At 43.1% G+C, this 18,183-nt stretch overlaps 1 pseudogene; it reads left to right on the forward strand.

Annotated features, from left to right (window-relative positions):
• The window catches only part of LOC127673164 (zinc finger protein 431-like), a 44,324-nt pseudogene extending 29,831 nt beyond the window's left edge, over window positions 1-14,493 (forward strand).
• The last annotated feature ends 3,690 nt before the right edge of the window (window positions 14,494-18,183 follow it).

Here is an 18,183-nt window from a genome sequence, read left to right on the forward strand (position 1 = left end):
TCCTCTCTCACTGAGGCCAGACATGGCAGCCCAGTTAAAGAAACAGATTGGAAAGATATCCCCCCCACAGCTATAGGGAAAGCCCTGGCTACAGTTGTTATTAGATGACCATCTGAGCCTCTTCGCTGCACATCTGCTATATATGTGCCAGGGGCCTTAGTCCATCCTGTGTATGCTATTTGGTTTGTGGCTTAGTCTCTGAGTGTCCCCAAGGGTGCCTGTTACTTGAGTCTCTTGGTCTTTCTGTGGAGTTCCTATCCTCCTCAGGGATTACAGTCTTTCCAACAAATCTTCCATAATAGTCCCCAAGGTTCATGCAAGGTTTGACTCTGGATCTGTGCAGCTTTTCAGTCAGCTGGTGGGTGGATCCTCTCAATAGACAATTAATCCAGGCTTCAGTGTGGGAGCATAACAGAGTGTCGTTAATAATGTCATGGATTGGTGCTTGTCTATAGGATGGTACTCTCAAGTGGGGCAAATTTTCATTGGCCATGCCCTCAGTCTCTGCTCCAGAATTTACCCAGCACTTCTTTTAGAGGGAAAACATTGTGTCCTTGGTGTGTACTGTGTTGTAGTTGAAACTGACCCTTCAACTTTCTTCACATGCTCCCATATATGCACTATAATATCTTTCCTAAAATCATATAAAATACAATATATACATTTGCTATTCAGTGATAATCTATTTTACAAGTCTAGTTGTTTTATATTTTTATATTTATTTTATTTTTTGCTTTTCTTTTCCAAACCAAATTTTGCTGTGTAGCTTTTTTTGTCCTTAAAGTAGTAGAGAAACCACAAAAACCACATGTCTTATATTTGTAATATAAGCATATTTTTGTGTGGTTTTTCATCCATATCTTTAGTATTGAAATTCGACCAAATGTTATAGGTTAAATTTCATATTTCTGCCAGGTGAATACAGATGTGCTGTGAATTTATAATTCTTTGTAGGAACTTTCTTAAAGAACTTTGAGTTCATTATCATTTTTTCCCATGGTTGTTTTTTGTAGGGATTGAGGGTCTTAAAATATACATTTTAGTCTCCTAGAACACATTACAAAGGCCATGCCAGTGTCCAGGTAAATGGCATAACCTGGCTGTGCCTCTGTAATTAAAGACATGAGAAAATACACGAGGCTTGCCCATCATGTTTGTAGTTAGTAATTGTTCATACAATTTTTCAGATGTGTGCTCAGTATTGTGGATCTGTTTCCTCTGCATTTCCCTCCCAATTTGCATTTCTCTGGCAAAGTTGTATCCTATTTAAAGTGTTCAAAAGTGACAGAGGTGTATCTTATAATTAAAGCTCCTTCTAAAAATGACACAAAATTATAAATTCTGAGTCAGAAAATAAGCAGAGCAAGCACGAGAATTATGTGACTATATATTTGAGAAAGCATATATTTGTTTTCCGGTGATGTTAGTATCATGTTTTGTGTTGTACATTCGTATGGGATATTTAGGATGAAGTGACTTTTGATGATGTGCATGTGAAATTCACGGAGGAAGAGTGGAATTTGCTGGATCCTTCCCAGAAGAGTCTCTACAAAAATGTGATGTTGGAAACCTACCTGAACCTCAAAGCTATAGGTAAGACTGTTATTTTTTTTCTGAAGGAAACATATGTTTCTTGGTTATTGATGATCTTCTATTATTTTAATTGTATGAAAATTGAGCTGAATAATTCTGTTTCACTGGATTTTCAATGTAACTATCACGGTGCAGTTAAAATTCACAGTACCTTTAATTTTGCCTATTTTCCAATACTATTTCATTCATTTTCTATTACTGTGTTTTAGGCTATAATTGCGAAGAGCATAATCTTGAAGAACAGTGTCAAAATAATAGAAGTCATGAAAGGTAATTTTCATGTGCAAGCTGTTCCAAATTTGTCTCTGAGGAAAATTTAATATCTTATGGAATCTCCAGCAAAAAGCAAAAGTGTAAAATAACAGTCCTTTAAGTGTAGATATGATTATAATATCCTTACAAAACCATGTACCTCAAGATCCGATATGTGATTTGTGTATCCATTTGATAAGGAGCTCCATTAGACCTGTGCTGTGGATCTGCCAATCTGTATAGTCTCATAGTATTTAGAAATTGCACATTGAATAGTGATAAATTTATATCCAAAACATTCTAATAAACAAATAGTCCATAGAAAATTTGGTGTTACTAATATTCTTGTAGTAATATGGTTCAGTTTGGTGAGAGGGCATTTTATGAGAATCAAGAATATTGTTGTAGAGAAACATTAGTCCATATTGCACATGTTATGAGAAACAGAAATTCAAAGAGTGTGAATGCAATGCATAAACCTTTCATTTATCATTCTTTTTATTAGGTATATCATGTGTCAAAATGGATAATAATCATGTGAGCATTGGGATATGGAAAGAAGAAGCATAAAATTTTTGTTCTAAAACAAGAAGATATGTAGTATTCTGCCTTTGGAAGAAATTAGGAATATGAAAGACATTTGCAACTAGTTCGTTTTTCAGCTTTACAGGGAATATCCCCAAACTCATAGTGTAAAAAAACCTTTATGGGTACTAGGAATTTGGAAATTCTTCTGTGTGTCCTGGTTCCCAGTCACATGTGTTGTAATTCACACTAGAGGAAAAATATGAATACAATCAGTGTTATACAGATCAGAGTTTTTCTAACTTTATTCAGATAGCTAAAATACATCATATAAGAAGAGGGTATTATAAATATGAGCCATGTAATAACCATAACAGGTGTCTTGAACAACTCATGATGAGGGAGAACAACATGAATATATAAAGTGCTAAAACCTTAAGATCTGATGCTTCTTTACCATTAAACAAATTGTAAATATAATTCATATTAATTACATGATTTATCAGAGTATTGAATGTGGTAAAGATTTCACATGTGCTAATTATCGTTGCAGGCATGTAAGAAGATATACTGGAGTGAAACCCTATGAGTGTAAAATATGTGGTAAAGCCTTTACAAGATCAAGTCATCTCCAATATCATAAAACAACACATACTGGAGAGAAACCTCATGAATGTAATCAATGTGGTAAAGCCTTTGCAAGACCCAGTGATCTCCAAAGACATAAAATGACACATACAGGAGAGAAACCTTATGAATGTGATCAATGTGGTAAAGTCTTTGCACAGCGCAGTAATTTTCAATATCATAAAAGAATACATACTGGAGAGAATCTTTATGTATGCAGTCAATGTGGGAAAGCCTTTGCATGTCACAGTTATCTCCAATATCATAAAGTAAAACATACTGGAGAGAAACCTTATGAATGTAATCAATGTGGTAAAGCCTTTGCACAGCACAGTCATCTCCAATATCATAAAGTAAAACATACTGGAGAGAAACCTTATGAATGTAATCAATGTGGTAAACCCTTTGCATATCACAGTAATCTCCAAAGACATAAAAGAACACATAATGGAGAGAAACCTTATGAATGTAGTCAATGTGGTAAAGCCTTTGCACAGCACAGTAATCTCCAATATCATAAAAGAACACATACTGGAGAGAAACCTTATGAATGTAATCAATGTGGTAAAGCCTTTGCACAACACAGTAATCTCCAATATCATAAAAGAACACATACTGGAGAGAAACCTTATGAATGCAATCAATGTGGTAAAGCTTTTGTTCGTCACAGTGATCTCCAATATCATAAAAGAACACATACTGGAGAGAAACCTTATGAATGTAATCAATGTGGTAAAGCCTTTGCAAGACCCAGTCATCTCCAGTATCATAAAAGAACACACACCGGACAGAAAACTTATTAATGTCATCAATGTGGTAAATTGTTTGCACCAGGGATAAATCCCCAAAATCAGTGTGCTGGAGAGAAAATTAATGAATATGATCATGAATTAAGTGGGAGTTATGAGGGTATCATAAAGTAGGATATGATAGACATGGGTGCTTGGGATTATTTCCACTCTGGAGATTTTTTTTTATGCTTTTGCAAAGAAGTTTGCTGCCCTCATCTGAAGAGTTTCCTTGAGGTTAAGGTAAAGATGTTTACATTAATTGTATTGAGAAAGTAAGTCACGGAAATAACCGCATAGAGTTTGGCATGAAAATTTTTAACAAACATAGAAACTAAGAAAGGAACAATAAAAAAAGAAAGGTTCAAAATACAAGGCATCATCAGGAAGTTGAATGACGTTTAATCTTGTGATCAAGGATATTCAATGGCATTAAAGGATTAGTTACATTAGGACAAGATTACATTCAAGTAAACATATGGATTTGCAGTTGTATGAAAGTCAATTGTATCATGTTAGGAATTATTATTACTTGGATACTGTTTTGATGTAGACACATGAAGATACAATTATGTGTCAAGTTGCCAAGAGATAGATTTGGATTCTGGGTTCTGAATTTAAAATATAAGCAGAAAGACTTAGTTCATGTCATGGTGTTACATTCTTTTTAACCCACCACTCACGAGACAGAGTCATGCAGATCTTTGAGATCAAGATAGATCTCTAAGCAAGTTCCAGGAAAGCCAAGATTAGGCAGTGATATATTTGAAATATTGAAAGCTGCTGATAATGGAATGGAAGGAGCCATGTTCCAGCCCCAGTAAGCACCAGAACTCCGAGAATTTTATCATGAAGTGGTGTTGAATATTGTCAGAGAATTTTACATTACCTCATGAGATGATCAATTCTTGGTTTTTCTTACACTTTAATCCCATTTTGTTGAACCATCACTGTTTCTAGAATGAAGCCTTCCTCGTTGTTAATGGTGGACAATCTTTTGATGAGTTTTATATATATATTGCTTTATCTTTTAAGTATTTTTGAATCCGTGATCCGTGGTATTAGGGTAATTGGTCTGTAATTCTTTTTTATCACACATTCTTTCTTGACTGGATATATGAGTAATCAGGGGTTAAGAAAATAAATTGACTATATTTATTTTGTTTCTATATTGTTGAATACACTGAATTCTTGTTAAATCCTCGTTGAAAGTCTGATAGGACGCTATCCTAAAACTCATAGACGTGGGCTCATATCGGGGACATAGTTTTAATGAATTCTGTTTTCCTTCATTTTTATGTCAATTTAAGTTGTTTTTCTCTAGTTTAATTTTGGGATGTGGAATCTGTTGAGGAAGTTAGCTATTTGTTTTAGAATTTCCTAGTTGGTGGAATGCACCCTTTTTAAACTATGTCTTTACAACTCTCTGGATTTCTTCATTACCTGTTATTTAATCCCCCATTTTATTGTAGATTTCATTAATTTGTATAATCTTTATCTTTTAATAGGGGTTTGTTTATCTTGTCTAATAAAAGGATCAAAAGACCAACTCCATGTTTCATTAATTCTCCCTAATTGTTCTTTTTCTATTTTATCAATTTCATCCCCCAACTTGAAAATTTCTTGATGTCTCCTTCCTTTGCTTCTGGTGATTCAGGTTCCATGGGCGTGTACTGTCAAAAATGTCTCCATGACCCTGTCTAAAAAAGCTGCAGGGATTTTATTTTCTCTCTGCCTAATATTATACACTCTGGTCAAATTTGTGAGCCATCTTCTGGCTACCTCGAGACCTGCCAGCATAGCCGGACTGTGGACAAATGGCCTCCTCATACCTTCAGTGTTGTTGCAATAACAGTTTGGGTGAGTTAGGGTAATAAAAACATATTGGGGACAGTAACCAGCTCATGTAACAAACCCAGACACTATTGTGGATGCCAACAAGTGTTTGCTGACAGGAGCCTGATATAGCTGTCTCCTGAGAGTCTCTGCCAGTGCCTGACAAACACAGAGGGGGACACTCTCAGCCAGGCATTGAACTGAGCACAGGGTCAACAATGGAGGAGCTAGAGAAAGGACCCAAGGAGCTGAAGGGTTTTGTAGCCCCATAGGAGAATCATTAATATTAACCATTAGTACCCCCAGAGCTCCCAGGGACTAAACCACCAACCGAAGTATGCATATGGAGGGACCCATGGCTCCATCCACATGGATAGCAGAGGATGGCCTGGTCGGAAATCCATGAGAGGAGAGGCCCTTGGACCCATGAAGGCTCATTGCCCCAGGGTAGGGGAATACCAGGTCAGGGAAGCAGGAGTGGGTGGGTTAGTGAGCATGGAAAGGGGGGATGGGATAGAGGGTTTTCAGAGGGAAAACGAGGAAAGGGGACAACATTTGAAATGTAAATAAAATGTAATAGAAACATATGTATATACAATATAAAATATATAAAATATAAATAAATATAAAAATAAAAAAAAATTTAAAAAAGCACTTGGGAAGCAGAGGCAGGTGGATTTCTGAGTTTGAGGCCAGCCTGGTCTACAGAGTGAGTTCCAGGACAGCCAGGACTACACAGAGAAACCCTGTCTCAATGAAAAAAGAAGCAAAAAAATAAATGTAAATAAGAAAATATCTAATAAAAAATTCTTTAAACAAAACACAACATTACCTCTCATTGTGACCACCTTGAATGGATCAAGGTCAATTCACAACAATCTTAATCACTGCTGCTGCTTTGATAAAATACTCTGTCAGGAGAACAGGTTTATACCAGCTCACGGTTCACAGTAAAGTCCCTAATGGTGGGCAAAGCCACTCTGAAGTGTGAAGCAGCTGCTCACTCACATCAGGTGTGTAAATAATCAGGACGCCAAGAGCAAAGAATGCCTGCTGCTGCTCAGCCCCTTTCCACACACTGCCCGGGATCCTAGCCAGGGAATGGTGCTGCCCACAGTGGGTGGGGCTTCCCACACCAGTTAAGATAACCAAGGTCATCCCTTACAGCCACGCCCCGAGGAACCTCCTCCTTGTTAGAATTCTGTCTAAGCTCCACCCCACAGTTACCTGGGAACACGAATCCCCTAAATCAAAATGTATGGAAAAACATAATTCCTGTCTACCAGTAGGGCTTTCTTAAAAGTTAATTAAATGGGAATATTAGGTCAACATTTTAGCTCCTGTTTCACAGTTAATGTTGAAAAATATTTGTTAGAGTTATAGAGGTTCCTTTTTTAAATTTAATTTAATTTTATTTTATTATTTTATTTTATTTTTATTATATTTTATTTTATTTTACTTTATTTTATTTTTGGAGACAGTGTCTAAGTGGCTCTGGCTGTCCTGGAACTCATGTAGACCATAGATCTATCTGCCTCTGTCTCCAGAATGCTGAGATTAAAGGCAAGTGCCACCAGGCCTGGCCATAGAGGTTTATTATTCTCTCAGGGATTTCCATGCAGAGCTCGGTTCTTAATTTCAAAAGCTCAGCAGGCCCGATCCCTGGCCTGTCTATTCCTGTTCCAGAACAACCCATCCATTCCTAGACTGTGTGAAGGTCTCCTATGTCGCAGGAGTTGCATCGGAACTGGTGGTGTTTCAGACATGGCTGTCACCATGACGGCAGCTTGGACTGGTCTCCCACCACTCTCTGCCCTGCTAGGACTTCTCAACACATGTGTGTGTGTGTGTATGTGTGTGTGTGTGTGTGTGTGTGTGTGTCTGTGGTGTTGGAGGTGTTGGCGACGGCCTTGGAACAGCCTCAGCAGAGCAGCACTTCACTGAGAGCCATCCTACTGATCATGCCAGGGCCATGAGTTCTGGAATGCATTCTATTCCCACCTTGGAACAGACCAGGCAGTGTTGCTGACTGAACTGTGTTTAAGGTCGGCCAATGGTCAAGCCTGTGTGGCCGCAGGGACCTTTCTTCTGCAGGAGGGGAACCTGGTCACAGTGTAACGAGTAAGTCCCATTGTGTGTTCATTGTGTATCCAGAATGGCTTTCACTCAAAGCATTCTGACTACAGAGTCTTTCTGTGGGACTTCACACTCATGAGATGTGTGATTCTTGAGGCCTCTCTGCTGACAAATATTCATCAAGAGCTCACCTTGTGTTTCCATCGGGGTGTGTACAGAAAGCAGATGCCGTGAGAAGATTTGTTGAGGAGGGTTCCTCCCTGCCGTTAGGCTGTTTAGAAAGATGTGGGGTTGGGGCCACACAGGATGAAATAGTAACTTGTGGTTCAGGGGCAGCCATTATATTATCAAATCCAGCGTTCACAACACAATCATCATGGCATGCTCTCAGTGCATACTTGTTGGAATCCCAGCTGAAGGGACCTTTAGATAAGGGACTTACCAGTGTGTGTTTGTGTTTGTGTTTGTGTGTGTGTGTGTGTGTGTGTGTGTGTGTGTGGCTTCCATTTTTCTCTCATTCTCACACAGGCCAGAAGGCAAGAGAACAGGGCTGAGCTCTGGGGGTGTGGCCCGCCTGGGGCCAGCCATGCCCCAGGGAGAGGTGAGTTTGATAATGGATAAGCTGTCCAGAGCCCGGCAGAGCTTCACCTCAGCTAGGAGAGAGCAACCTCAGAACTGGGAGCGGGATTCATTAGCGCCCTGCTGCTGACTCTTCCCTGTTTCCTCCTGCCTCCCGGCCACAGATGACATTTCACAGGGAGAGAAGAGCTACAGAGGCCTGAGGCTCGGCGCGAGAAACGCATTAAAAGGAAAACCTTGTGGGAAGTCAAAATGCGAGTCCAATGGTGAGTTGCCTGAGAAATTTGGGAAAGTGAAATCTGTGAGTCAGAAGGGCCGGGTCCTCCTCGTCCACAGCTGGGGCGACAAGAGAAAGCCTGGAACCTAGGACAGATTTGTTGGACAAAGGAACGGATGAAATCCCAGCAGACCTGGGCCTGGGGTGCCCATCTGGCTTGGTTAAAGGCCTGTCACCCAGACTGACAGTTTTCAAAGAGACAATAAGCAACAGCAGCGGGTGTCTAGAAGCTAAGCTCTTGGCTACTTTCAAAGGGCAAACAGGGGGTATGGCGGCAGTCTTAGGAGCCTGAGGACAACACACACTATCTATTACAAAACCCAGGACTCTGTTAGACAATCTGCACACCCTCTCCCCACACATGGAGCACACACAGCAAATCTACCCAAGACAGCGCCTGGAAGCAGCACAGGAACAGAATCTCCTTCTTAGCGATGACACTAAGTGACCCACCTAGTAGGACCAGCATCCTAGGCAGAGAAGGGGGCTGTTTCGCTGCGGCCCAGCAGTCTGTGCGGTCTGATGCCTGGTCCGTTCTCCTACCCCTGTATACAGGGACGAACTGTGCTCCTATATAGTTCCATCCCTGGGCACACACCCCTGAATGTGGCCTGGCCAGTGGTGTCACCAAGAAACACAACCTCTGTCCCACCCTAGAACAGCGTCTTTACCATAGTAGATAGCAGAGTCTCCCCTTTCCCAGCAGTAGCTGGATTTTGTGATGGGAGCATCCAGAGCCCAGATCTCAGTGCCACTTAACAGATTTCAACTGAGAGACTCCTGGCTTCCTTCATAGTGAGCAAGCATATTTTGGGGACCCCCTGAGAGCCAGTGTCCACCGCCCCCCCATGCGAGCCAGGCTCCTCAGGACCCTCCAGGATCTGAAGAGTGACCAGTGCATGGCCACCGTGTTAAAGCTTTGGCATGGATGGGCACAGGCAGCCGAGCTCAGAAGACAGAGCCAACCCACAGCACAGAGACGAGGTGGACAGCAGTGACCTGAACCCACGGAGTCTTGGAGCCGCTGTTCTGCTGCTTAGAAAACTGACACAAAAGCCATTCAGCTCGTCTGCACAGCCACCAAGAGGAATGGGGTCGTGCTGCTGTGGAAAGATGGCTGAAGAGGGAGTGAATGAGCAGCCGACCTGTGGAAGGAGAAGTCGAGCGGGGCAATGGCCGGATGCCAGCTTACCATAAAAATATCTGGAAAGTGTCACGGAGATGGCTCAGTGGGCAACAGGACTCACTCCCAACCCTAAAAACCCTAAGTTTCATCCCAGGACTCACATGGTAGGAGATATTCACTCCCACAAAATTGCCCTCTGAACCTCATACATGCACCCTCTGACACGTATGTACACCACCAATAAACAAACATGAAAAAATACTTTTTCATCTGGAAAGAGCACAAACCAAAGGATGGATGACCATCATCCCTGAAGGGCAGACGTGGGGGAGATTTTCCATTTCTGTAATATATGTAATTCTGAATATCTGTTTTATGTCTACAACAATAGACAAAGGGAGGAGGAGGAAGCAGAGGCCATTGCTGTCTTAGAGACTTCGTTGTGGTGTCTGCTCTAAGCTTGTGTCTGCTGAAGCATCCTTTGTCATCCCCCTGCCTCTGCTTCCCAGTGCTGTCTTCCCAAACCCACATCGCTCTGCTCTGGGGAGCACTTGAGGCACCTGGGAGTAAGGACCCCACCCTCCTGGCCAGCAGACTCCTTCTCTAAGCAAACAGCGCTTGTCTCCAACAATCTCCAAGCTTGCCAACCCCCACCCCTGCAAGCACACAGAGCCCCTTTCCTGAATCTACCCAAACCCCATCCCCTTCACCACAGTCCTCCCTCGATGGACTGCCCTGTATTATTATTCTGCCCCTCCAAGCCTGGCACTTCCCCCTCCCCCACTCCGAACTATCCTCTGCAGCAAACCAGTGAGACCCAGTGACAATCTATTGTCTATTTAGTGACGCGTGTCACGGTTTATGTCGTAAGTGCTCTGCCTCGTTAACCAGGAGTTCCGCGTGCTGCATGCATGCATGCATACACACATACACAACAGCCACACAAGTCCACAAGCTGGCTGCAAACTTAATTGCCTTCCCGAGAGACCAAAGAGCTCCTCCTCACTCGGGTCCCTGCCATCTCCACGTCCAATTTTTAAGTAAAGCTGTTGAGATTCTCCCAGGATTAAGACAAGTGGAAAACTGCAAGCCCAGACCTCAACCTCATTTTCTCTAAAACAAAACATGTCACTCTGAGTGCGTACACACCCGACAACACGCACTCCACTCAAACCCAGCCAGACACCCTGCCGCTCAGAGCACGCCTCCCATAGGCTGCGGCCCTAGCGGAGGCTAGCAGCTTGCTGAGACAAGATCTGCTCATCAGTCCCTGGCACCTCCACCCTCAGGCTGGCACCTCCGCCCTCAGGCTGGCACCTCCGCCCTCAGACTGGCACCTCCGCCCTCAGGCTGGTGGAAGTGTTTGGGCACACAACTCCATGCAGCTCACCAGAGCACAGGGAGCAGGCAGAGTTCCCAGGACTATGCCCGCTAAAGAGAGGCTCAGGTACACGCTGAGAGGCCACAGCTGGGCTTCCCAGTGGAGTCCCAGAACACCAGCACCACCACGTTCCTGTCTGTGCAGACTCGCATGGGCACAGTGAGGCATGCACAAACACACTCACACACATGTGCATCATCAGACCCTGTTACAAGTGAACTCTGGGCTAACCTCTGACCAAGGTCACTCCCCATGCACCACTCCTCCGGGGACTCTGACCTCGAACCAACAATAATACTCCCATCATTAAGAGGGGAATATATTGTGTGTACTCCATAATATGAGAAGGGTGTGTGTGTGTGTGTGTGTGTGTGCATACGCGTATTTCAGTTTTTCTTTCTAATGTAAGAAATTACCATGTTTCTTTCTATGGTTTTAGTTTCTGTTTTATTTTTTGAGGCAAGGTCTCCTTTTATACCCTGTCTGGCCTGGAACTTGCTATTTAGACCACAGTCCCCTTGAACTCACAGAGATCCCTCTACCTGTGCCTTCATTTAAGGCATTTAAAGGTGTGTGTCACCACACCCAGCTTGGGCAGTGCCTTTTTTTATTTTTGCAAATCTGCACAAAGTTGCTCTAAGTTAACCAAACTAAAACCAAACAGAATACTACCCAGAGATCATGGCGCCGTCAGAGATCCCGCAGGGACGGTCAGATCTCCCCAACACATCAAGGTGGCCCAGAAATATCTAGGGGCTCCCTGACCTTCAAGGTCCCCTGGCTGTTCTCTGCACTCACTTCACCCACAAGACGAACCGGTGTAGTAAATCCTGGCTCTGAGAGCTGAGAGAGTGGCAAGGCTCAGAAGGTCACTTCCAGATACCGCACTGCACGAGGGGAAACAGGACGCAAGGGCAAGCCAAAGTCACAGCACACACAGTGTTAACCAAGGGATGGGTCAGCAGAAGCAAAATGTTTCCTCTGGCTCTGGGGTACAAACTGAGCTCTCAGGATGTGAGGCTCACGTGGCCAAAGGACACCCCTGTGTGCCCTCCCCGTCCTCACAGCCCAGCCCAGTTCCGCCTGGCTTTTTTGGGTTGTGTTGGTTTAGAAGCCAAAGTACGCGGAGCTGGTGGTGGTCTCTCCTCACTGCCTGTGGCCTCCACAGGAGCTGAAGCTGCAAGGCTCAGGCCAGCAGCCACTGGCCCCTGTTGCAGTCACACTGCAAATGCAGGCTGCTGATCGGAAGCTGGGGTATGAGCCGGTGCAGAGGTTTCCTGGCACACATGAGACCCTGGGGCTCATTCCCAGAGCAGATTTTAAAAGAAAAGGGAAGAACCTAGCAGGACAGAGTTAAGTGAAGGGGAGCCCAAATATAAAGTCCTAGAGAAGGGAAGAGAAGCAACTCGACGGGACAGAACGGAGGCTGCGAAACAGGCCACCTCCATGTTATTATTATTAACTGACCTATTATTACTATTATTATTAACTATATACAGCAAAATGCTGACAGTATATTATTAACTACATTATTATTATCACTCTCATGATCATTATTATTAACTGCACCATTGTTATTATTATTTTTGTTCTTGCTGTTATTATTATTGTTATTTTCTATTAGTATTAACTGGTATTATTATTTTTAAGTATATCCAGCAAAATTTTGTCACTATATTATTAAGTATATCATTTTTAGTAATAGTAGTAGTAAGTATACTTTGCAAAAGTCTGCTATGAAACCAAAAAATAATATAGTTAATGATAATAATAATATACTTAACAATAACAGTAATTATTATGACATAGTAAATACTAATAATAATGCACATAATAATAATAATAATAATAATAATAATAATAATAATAATAATGAAGCTAATAATGCACTGAACTTAATCAGTTCGAGGACTGCCAGGGCTACACAGAGAAACCCTGCCTCGAAAAAAAATAAGCAGTTTGCATCCCTGATTTCTTTCTCAGCTTGTTTATTATTTGTGTAAAGGAAGGTTACTGATTTACATGAGGTAATTTTATATCCAGCTACTTTGCTGAAGTTGTTTCCCAGCTACTGAAGTTCTCTAGTGTAATTGTTGGGGTTGTTTGTTTACACTAACTTATCATCTGTGAACAGTGATACCTTTATTTCTCCCTTGCTAATTTGTATCCCCGTCATCTGTTTTTGTGTTATTGTTGTAGCTGGCATTTTGAATACTATATGGAATAGATAAGGGGAGATTGGGCGTCCTTGTCTTCTTCCCGAATTCAGCGGGATTCCCTCCATTGTGTGTCCATTTAATTTGATAATGGCTGCTGGCTTGCAGTAAATCATTATTAATATGTTTATATCTGGGCCTTGAATTCCTGATGTTTCTAACACTTTTAACCTGAGCGGGTGTTGTGTTTTGTCACAACTTTTCCTGGATCTAAGGAGATGATGTTGTGATTTTTTTTTTGTTGGTTTTGTGTGTATATATTGGATTGCATTAATGGATTTTTGTTTATTGAACATGGATTTTTGTATATGAAGCCTACTTGACCATGGTGAGTGAGGTTTTTGGCGAGTTTTTGGATTCAGTTGGCAAGCATTTTATTGAGTGTGTTTGCATCAATATTCATCAGTGAGATTGGTCTAAAGTCCTCTGTTTTTGGTTGTGTACTTGTGTGGTTTAGGTATCTGAGTAATTGTGGCTTCATAGAACAACTCAGGTCGTGTTCTCCTTTTCCTATTTTATAGAGAGGGCTGAGAAAAATTGCCATCAGGTCTTCTTTGAAGGCCTAGTCACATTCTACACTGGATCCATCCGGCCTGGGCTGGTTTGGGTTGGGAGGATTTTCATGACGTAATAATAAATATATTTTAAAATACACACAGGTGCACTAACCTTGAGATCGCGCACACATTCCCTGGTAGAGGGAAAAGTCACTGTGGACAGACACAGCACACAGTTTGTGTGTCTCAAATTTCTGAAATGTCTGAACAATATCCGTGAGCGTCCACATCTCTGCACAGCAGAGTCTCCGGATTGTGAACTCAGTATCCACCGGCTCAAGCCCCCCCTGTGCCGTGTAGACATCCCCAACATCTGGTGTGTTTGTCCTCACAATGGCCGCCCCCCTTGAACTTTAACCTGTGACATCGCTGCGGCCTCTCCTGTCTCACTCTACAGTGCGCACAGTGACCTGCTTCCCGTGTCCTGTTCTGCAGGCAAAAGCCACGCTGCAACTGCGCATTCGGTTCCTGTGGCTGCAAAGGCGAGTTCGCTGCAGGACGCTAACATGGACGCCGACCTCGGCAGCATCGTCCATCTTGTGCTGGTTCTGGAAACGGACGGATGACAATGTCAAGGTCACGGACTCTTCCTCGATGGCGTCAGTTTGGCGCGACTCCCGCCATCTTTTGTCACAGTCAGAGCCTCAGCGAAGCCTCTGAGAGTTCATGGCGTTGCACGGAATTTGTGAGGACGACGCTTACGTGGCGTTTTGTGACCAGGAGGTGTTGAGATGCCTCAGGCGTTAATAAATTTCCTAAGAAGACAGGCGGACAAGGAAAAGAAAGACCCGAACTCGGAGACGGAGAACGGACAGGAAGAGGAGCATCGAATCCTCAAGAAACTGAAGTCCAATGTGTGTAACACAAAGCTGCATCCACATCTGCACAGGACATGTGGACCTCCGGGTGCAGCCCTTGAACTAAAGAATTTAGGAAGTTTAATCAAGAGGAAAGCAGGGTCACTTACGTGGGGAGCATCACACTGGCAGCAAGGTGTCCCGAGTCAACACAACATATTTGGCAAACATTATTCTAAAAGGATGAATTTACTGCTATCTTAGGATTAATATGCCTGCCCAAGGAGAAATCACTCTACACACATTTAAAGATTACTTAAAAATATCTGCAATGACAGCATGAATTCAGCTCCGGCTAACGCTCTGTTAGTTTCACTCCCTTTGTTACAATTTAGACAATGAAACAGGGACAGGAGACTGAAACTCTAGTCATTTAGTAAGACGGAAGATTTACATAGCAAAGATATTCCTCAAAGTATTATCTACGTACACCAGCGCCCGCATACAAAGGGTCATTCTTTAGTGACAGGGTCGTAGGTCAGAGGTCTCAGAGTATGAAAAAGAGAAAAGGTAGAAGGTCAAATACATAAAAGTTGTGGTGCGGAGGACTTAGAGAAGCCATGCCTTATGCCAGGCAACGCCCTGAAGAAGTGTATCTTGTATATTATTTACAGAGGGAAAATGGAAATAAATGGGAGACTTCTATGAAGCCAGAAGTTAACATCATACAATAGGACAAAATTGGGAGGAGTCGTATAAACAATGCTGCACTAGGAGAACAGACCTCATCTCAACAACATGACAGACCCAGTCTACAGAGGTCTAAGCACTGACAACCGCAGCCCCACAGGGTAGAAAGTGCTGGGTTCTGAGGATATAAAATGTCCGTACAGCCCCGGCCCTGGATCATTCCCAGCTTTCCCAAGGATGTTCCTGGCTTTAGAAAAGGAGCTCCATTTTATTCTCCATATATTTGGTCCTAAGGAAAAGATCCCAAGGCCTAGGCCCCAGGCTGTTGTTGGCTCTGCCAAATAAAATCCTGGATGTGGGAGGGAGCTGTGTCGTTCACCTGACGTGATGGCCTCGTGGAAAGACTTTCTTGATAAGGCTAACCTCACAACAGTGTCTCTCTCTTCACCCTTCCTTTCCTCCTCCTCCTCCTTCTCCTCCTCCTCCTCCTCCTCCTCCTCCTCCTCCTCCTCCTCCTCCTCCTCCTCCTCCTCCTCTTCTTCTTCTTCTTCTTCTTCTTCTTCTTCTTCTTCTTCTTCTTCTTCTTCTTCTTCTTCTTCCTCTTCTTCCTCTTCTTCCTCTTCTTCCTCTTCTTCCTCTTCTTCCTCTTCTTCCTCTTCTTCCTCTTCTTCCTCTTCCTCTTCCTCTTCCTCTTCCTCTTCCTCTTCTTCTTCTTCTTCTTCTTCTTCTTCTTCTTCTTCTTCTTCTTCTTCTTCTTCTTCTTCTTCCTCCTCCTCCTCCTCCTCCTCCTCCTCCTCTTCTTCTTCTTCTTCTTCTTCTTCTTCTTCTTCTTCTTCTTCTTCTTCCTCTTCTTCCTCTTCTTCCTCTTCTTCCTCTTCTTCCTCTTCTTCCTCTTCTTCCTCTTCCTCTTCCTCTTCCTCTTCCTCTTCCTCTTCCTCCTCCTCTTCTTCTTCTTCTTCTTCTTCTTCTTCTTCTTCTTCTTCTTCCTCCTCCTCCTCCTCCTCCTCCTCCTCCTCCTCCTCCTCCTTCTTCTTCTTCTTCTTCTCCTTCTTCTTCTTCTTCTCCTTCTTTTCCTTCTCCGTCTTCTCCTTCTCCTTCTTCTCCTTCTCCTTCTCCCTCTCCCTATCCCTCTCTCTCTCCCTCTTTTGTTGTTTACTTACATTAGAAACGTTGCCCCATTATTATCCTGTCCCCCCTCCCAGAGTTCTTTACCCTATGCCCCCTCCTTTGCCTTTTACAGCACACTTCACCCCACCCTCTCCTCTTATCCCCCCACCACCTCCTCCCTTCCCCCATTCTCCTTCCCGGGGGCATCAAGTCTCTGCAGTGTTAGGTTTGTAGTCTCACACTGAGTACACACAATGCAATTCTCAGCCACATGTGTTTGTGGGACCGTGCACCAGCCCATGTGTGTTCTCAATGTGATGGCTTAGTATCTGGGAGTCCCCAGGGGTTTGGTTTACTTGGTCCTCTTGGTTTTCTTAAGGGAGTGGCTTCCCCACAGCTCCTTCATTCCTTCCTCTTACTCTGCATAGGGATCCGTGACCTGACTCCAGTGGATGGGTGTGAATATCTGTATCTGTCTCAGTTAGTTGCTGGTAGAGCCTCTCAGAGGACAGCCATGCTAGGCTCATGTCTACAAGTCCATAGATGTTTTTTCTTCTCAAATGGCTGTCACCCAATGTAGTCTTTCCAATGTGGCAGAACTATGCATTTCTCAAATAAAAAAATGGGGTTTACAGGCACACCAGGCCTTAATGTTGATTATGACTCTGCAATGATACTTTGAGCAGCTTCTACTGACCTGTTTATTATTATTATTATTATTATTATTATTATTATTGCTGTGAGCATGAGCAAAGTAACTGGTTGTTCACCACAGTTGCCTCCTTTATTACAGTTTGGAGACAGATTTCTAGACAAACCTGGTGAACAAACTTAAGAATCCTAACATCCTACTCTAACTGGCCTGCTTAGCATACTATCTGTGGGGTGTTTTAACGCAATCCTCCATTAGCAAAATGCTACTTACATCAGCTAATACAACAATTTCCTAAGCTTGGTAAGTACTTTACATCATCAAATATTTTCTTCTACTTCTCAGTTTAATATTACAGTGCCAAGCAACACATGTGATGCCTTTTAAATGCTTCACAAAATTAATTGCCGGTGTATCTTACACCTTAGTGGTAAATGCCAAGGGCAGAAGTTGTAGAAAATTCAACAGAAACTAGGGCTGTCCAAGTTTGGCAACCTGCCCATGACATTTCTTCAATCAATTCCTGGTCGAAATGTTTTGAGTAGACTCAGCCCTGATAGTGAAGTTATTGAGAGGTCACAGCCTGATCTAGCAAGTGAGGAGCACCACAAGGGACCTCTCAGATGCAAACATCTGGCTACATCTGGCTAATGCTTCCCATCCATCCCGAGAGATTGCCCGACACACAAGATCTTGCTTCCCATCTCCCTTCTCTTCATCAACATGGGCAGAGAGCCTGGGCTCAACATGTCTCAAAAACAGAACTTAATTGAAGTTCTTTCACACTACCCAACAGCAGGACTCAAAGCAGGACAGAGAACCATTCAAGCCTGTGCAGCCACAATGAACTTGCAGCAAGGCACCAGGAAGACCCACCTCTCAGCCTGACTGGCAGGACTGCCTGGTGTCCTTGATTGGCCAGTGAGTCTTACCCCTCATCAAAGTTACATTGTGCTTCCAGTCCTGGGCCAGACCTCTCATGTATCTTGGGTCAGGTGTGCACTTCCATCGCATTTGTGCCTGTCCTCCAAGAATGTCATCCATCTGCACTCCCACCCAGCCCTGTAGGAGGACACACCATTGCAACTGAGGCTGTGAGGCGTT

The sequence above is a fragment of the Apodemus sylvaticus genome, chromosome 22 (genome assembly GCF_947179515.1).
Source record: "Apodemus sylvaticus chromosome 22, mApoSyl1.1, whole genome shotgun sequence".
Taxonomy (NCBI): domain Eukaryota; kingdom Metazoa; phylum Chordata; class Mammalia; order Rodentia; family Muridae; genus Apodemus; species Apodemus sylvaticus.